Consider the following 6000-nt stretch of genomic DNA (forward strand, 5'->3'; position numbering starts at 1 on the left):
TGCCCTGGAGTACCTAGCCAACTCCGGAGGAAATGGGCTGTTCCTGGACCAGCCAATCTCCTCCTGATTCTCCCAGTGCTCTCGATACTCCAGAGCACTCAGGAGCATAACAATTTTTTGCTGATGTTGTCTCCATCTGAACCACACTCATTGCTTCCCACTATGTGGTCACAGCCATGCACCGCTTCCATGCATTCCGCACCCTCTGCCCACTTCTGTGCCCTCTGCCCATCTCTGCACCCTCTGCGCCCTTGACACCTCTGGTCAGGTCAACACTCCCACTCCCCTCTGTTGGCCTTCATGCTGTCCTTGTGTGACAGTACTGACAGATCAACCTCTGTTCATGGACTTGTGTCAGCACCACACTGACCCCGCTTATTTGTGGACTTGTATTGGTGCTGTGTGCTGACCTCCACTTTTCTCCTCTGGCCATTTTTGTCACTCAGCAGCATACCATTCATTCCTTGCTGAGTGCCTATATTGTTCATCTATTCATTCACTTAACTTGCCAATATTGGCACTTGATCCATGTGCTGATGCACTTCTTATTCATTCACTTAACCTGTCACTATTGGCACTTGATGTCACGGCCATGCATTCCGGCCTGTTAGCCGCCTGTCCCAATGCCGCCCGAGCCCGTTCCCGCTATGCGAGCGTGAGCGCGAGCCCCAACCTCAGCCCTATCCTCCCTGAGGACTCCCTGCTCACTCCCCCGCTTGCCCCTAGGCTCCCCTGCACCTGGCCGACTCCCCACAGCCACGCCAACCTTCCCACCCTGAGTCTGCCTCCGGCACCGTGCCCAGCGTGACTCCCCTACCCCACCCACTTGGCCCCTACAGGGCTGCTATCATCCCTGTGCCCAACTCTGGCCCAACTCCGAGTCCAGCGCCGCTATGATACCATCGCCGCTATCACGGCCCTACGCTCTTTCCTTTATTTATCTGTTATTGTTTGTTTTGACCCTCGGTCATTGCCGGCCGCTATGCGGCCAACCCCACTCCTTACCCTTGTTTGCTTCCGGACCCTTCGGCCTTCGGCCCGGGTCCGCTTCTATTCATTTCTTCCTCCTATATATATCCTGTATACTACATTATAGTACTTTAGCTCTAATATCGATGTGACCATGACCCCTAAGTCCTGACCCCAACAAGGCAACCCCAGTGAGTCTGAAATGAGGGCCAAGAGACAGCTAGGGGGCACAGCACTCCCTTTAGAGTTGCTGAGGCTGAATGCCCTACCCTCGGGCCTTGTCATGGCATCATGGCCGTTGCGGCCTATAGTGGCCCGCATCGGCGACCTTTGGTGCCGACTCCGGATCAGTGTCTAACACTTGATCTGCTTTGCTTTATTTCATTTCTTGCCTCCCATTTCCTGGGCTCTTGTCCTTCATTCAGTTTGACAATCCCCACTTATTTCCATGTGGGACCACGCCGGACTGACCGGCCCTTCTATGTTTCCCTCCTGCCTATTTATATCCAGTAAATACTTTTGGGGACCTCAGTCTGAAATCAACTAGAGTACCCCCCCTGTTCTGGTCTGAGTCCCTCCTTCTGCAAAGGGGGCTTCCCCCCTCTGTGTCACGGCCGTGCATTCCGGCCTGTTAGCTGCCCGTCCCGATGCCGTCTGAGCCCATTACCGCTATGTGAGTGTGAGCGCGAGCCCTGACCTCAGCCCTATCCTCCCTGAGGACTCCCTGCTCACTCCCCCGCTTGCCCCTAGGCTCCCCTGCACCTGGCCGACTCCCCCACAGCCACACCAACCTTCCCACCCTGAGTCCGCCTCCGGCACCGTGCCCAGCGTGACTCCTCTACCCTGCCCACTTGGCCCCTACAGGGCCGCTACCAATCCCGCACCCAACTCCGGCCCAACTCCGAGTCCAGCGCCGCTACGATACCATCACTGCTATTGCGGCCCTACACTCCTTCTTTTATTTACCTGTTATTGTTTGTTTTGACCCTCGGTCATTGCCGGCCGCTATGCGGCCAACCCCGCTCCTTATTCCTGTTTGCTTCCGGACCCTTCGGCCTTCGGCCCGGGTCCGCTTCCATTCATTCATTATATATCCTGTATGATACTTTATTGTACCTTAGCTCTAATATCGATGTGACCACAACCCCTAAGTCCTGACCCCAACAAGGCAACCCCAGTGAGTCCGAAATGAGGGCCAAGAGACAACTAGGGGGCACAGCGCTCCTTTAGAGTTGCTGAGGCCAAATGCCCTACCCTCGGGCCTTGTCTAAGGCATCGTGGCCATCACGGCTGTCATGACCATGCATCCCGGCCCGTTAGCTGCCCGTCCCGATGCTGCCCGAGCCCCGACCTCAGCCCTATCCTCCCTGAGGGCCCCCTGCTCACTCCCCCACTTGCCCCTAGGCTCCCCTACACTTGGCCGACTCCCCCACAGCCACACCGACCTCCCTGCCCCGAGCCCGCCTCTGGCACCGACCTAGCGTGACTCCGCGACATCGCCTACTCCACTACGATACCATCGCCGCTATTGTGGCCCTACACCCCTTCGTTTATTTATCTGTTATTGTTTGTTTTGACCCTCGGTCATTGCCGGCCGCTGTGCGGCCAACCCCACTCTTTGTTCCTATCTGCTTCCGGACCCTTTGGCCTTCGGCCCGGGTCCGCTTCTATTCATTCTACCTCCATATATATATCCTGTATACTACATTATAGTACCTTAGCTCTAATATCGATGTGACCATGACCCCTAAGTCCTGACCCCAACAAGGCAACCCCAGTGAGTCCGAAATGAGGGCCAAGAGACAGCTAGGGGGCACAGCACTCCCTTTAGAGTTGCTGAGGCCAAATGCCCTACCCCCAGGCCTTGTCTAAGGCATCGCGGCCATCGTGGCCAATAGCGGCCCGCATCGGCGACCTTCGGTGCCGACCCCGGACCAGTGTCTAACACTCTGAGTCCATGCTCATGGAGTCCACACTCCTCCTGCAGGTCTGCTCCACTCACAAGTCTTGTTTGAAGTCCACTGTAAGTGTCAATCTGTAAATACAGGATCTCCCCCAAACATCAAGCTCAGGGCACAGCACTCCACTTGAGTTGCTGAGGCCATGATCCCACTCTGCTAACTTTGAACAGTGCTTCCAGATGTGCCGCATATTTCTGCCTGCACATCTGTGTGTGTGCACTCCAACAGACCTCTGTGAAGGGTTTGCTTACTATTTTGGGGATGGTAACGTTCTGTTCCCCTGTTTGCCTCAGGCCTCAGATATTCTGTCTAAATATAAGCTTTAATGTGCTGTATATTCAATGGGGTAGAGGCAAAAGGCTACCGGGCCTTTACAACTACTCCTATATATGTAAATTACATATCTCAGCACAAATAAATAAAGAAATAATAGCATCACTATAATGGGGGTTAATCCCTTACACTCTGCCACAACCTCTGACCTTGACTCAGACAGAAACCAGCCTGTCTTCTGACAGTATTCCTGACTCTGACAGTGTTCACTAGAGTGGTGGTGGATCTATCTTATTCTTATCACCCCTTGGCCTTGTCATGATGTGGCAGTGCTGCTAGCCTGCCTAATACACTGGTGTACATGAGGGGACCACCTGTACATAGTGGGGAGTTGCTGATTTATGCTGTTGGGTTTTGGGATCCTTGGGGTTTGTGTTATCTGGGGATTTTTGTCTGTATATATATGGGTGTGTAAGCTATTTACTATATGTGTGATATTATGTTTGCCTCACACTTCCAGACCATTGAATATGCTATAATGGGCTGTATTTTCAATGGGGGGGTGGGGCAGCCTAGTCAGCCATCTAATGATGGCCTATAGAGGGGGGGCTGTTTGGCCTTCAAATGGGCCTAAAAGGGGGTATTTACTAGTGGATGTCCTGGACATCCTGGTGAAGACTGATCCATTCACCAGGACATCCCCAGGATGTCCTAGGATGTCCTGGGATGATTCTATAATTCAATCAAATTCAATCAAATGCTTCTGTGATTCAATCAAATTTGTATTATTCAGGGTAGACATTCAAAACATAATGCCGCAATTGAATCTGATTTCCCATGACAATCCTCAGGCTGCTCAACTGTCTGTGCACAATGCTGGCCACTGTCTGAAGGGGTGTCAACACTGTTTCCCACGTCCCCAACACACTTTACGCAGATGGATAGCCCCTTTGAATAGCTTCCAGAATATATATTTTGAGACTGAATTGACCAATAAATCATTGAGAAAAATGCAAAATACTTTTTTGGACGTGAGTCTTTTGGGTTAGTGTGGCTGTCCACCTCATGTCTGTGCACAGTGCTGGTCATTGTCCGGAGGGGTGTCCAGACTGTTTCCCACAGTGTCAACACACTTTGCATAGTTGGATAGCTCCTTCCAGAATATATAATTTGAGACTAAATTGACAAGCAAGTTATTGAGAAAAATGCAAAATACTTTTTTGGATGCGAGTCTTTGGGATAGTGGGGACCAGCAATGTCGCATTAACTTTGTAGTACCATGTGATCTAATTTGCATGCAGAAAGTGGCAAAAAGTCTTTCTCCCGATCCATCATCTTTTCACTATCAGAAAACATGTAGATAGTCTCTAATCATCAATATCTCATCGGTTCTGGCTGTTGGAATCACTGATTTCGTATGCTCTATCAGCATTGTTTTCTCTGACCGGACCAGGCATATCGATTGCATGTTTGGTGGCCGCAACTAGGGCCACCTCTTTCTCCACTTCCCTGGTCATTTGGATCTTTGGGGGATTTGTTTATGAAGCCACCTACGAGCATCTAGTCGCTCATCCAATATCTTGCCAGTTACCTTCTTTCCTGCAACATACCCCATTTTTCCCACTCCAGATCATTCCATAGAACCACCACACCTAGAAGATCTTCCTTGCATCTGGCTTTCTCTGCCCTTTCAGCCTCCTGCTTCCGATTTCAGTGTTTTTTCTTGTTGTTTTGTGCAGGAACTTCCGATGAATTGAAATATGAGGTGCCAATGATGGGGGCGAAACGAAAATTTTCAACACAAAAACACTCTCCTGGCAATATGAAAATTATCTTAAAATGAGGCTCTCATGAGCGCGTTCCAGGTAGTTTTTCTATTTTTGGCCTGGAATATGCCAAAACCTGGATTTTCATACCCGTATCTCCATATCCAGCATGAAAGAAAAAAATTGGCTGGTTTGTGCTCTTCTTTAACGTTACACGATGACCTTTTCTATATATCACTAAACCCCAAAGGTGCAGTAGAGGGAGTTACATCCCCTAACATTTTACCCTTGCTTCGAGACTATGAATTTCCACACGTGACTGTATCATGGCAAGCCTATGGCTTGCCGACCCCCAGGGATAGTGCTTGCTTGGGCCACTAAATTTCACTGACAGTCATCAAAGTCATCGAAATTCCTGGGTCACTGATATCCCAAACACTCGTGTCCAAAAAAGTATTTTGCATTTTTCTCAATAACTTGCTTGTCAATTTAGTCTCAAATTATATATTCTGGAAGCTATTTGAAGGGGCTATCCAACTACGCAAAGTGTGTTGACACCGTGGGAAACAGTCTGGACACCCCTCCAGACAATGACCAGCACTGTGCACAGACATGAGGTGGACAGCCACACTAACCCAAAAGACTCGCATCCAAAAAAGTATTTTGCATTTTTCTCAATGATTTATTGGTCAATTCAGTCTCAAAATATATATTCTGGAAGCTATTCAAAGGGGCTATTCAACTATGTAAAGTGTGTTCAGACCGTGGGAAACGGTGTTGACATCCCTCTAGACAGTGGTCAGCATGTGCACAGACCATGGGATGGACGAGTATGGCATTCCGGGACAATTTGCAACCATTGAATCAAACTGAATTAGGACATCTGAGGACGTTTGCAACAAATGAATGAAACTGAATGGCCAGGATATCCTAGGATGTTTATAGTGAAAAAGGCCTTTTAGGCCCCATGCAAACGTCCTGAGGTCCCCCCTATAAAGGCCCACATAGTGGTTGTCCAAGGTGACTGCTTG

The sequence above is a fragment of the Cantharellus anzutake genome, assembly GCF_015039405.1.
Source record: "Cantharellus anzutake strain C23 chromosome Unknown EI90scaffold_77, whole genome shotgun sequence".
Lineage (NCBI taxonomy): Eukaryota > Fungi > Basidiomycota > Agaricomycetes > Cantharellales > Hydnaceae > Cantharellus > Cantharellus anzutake.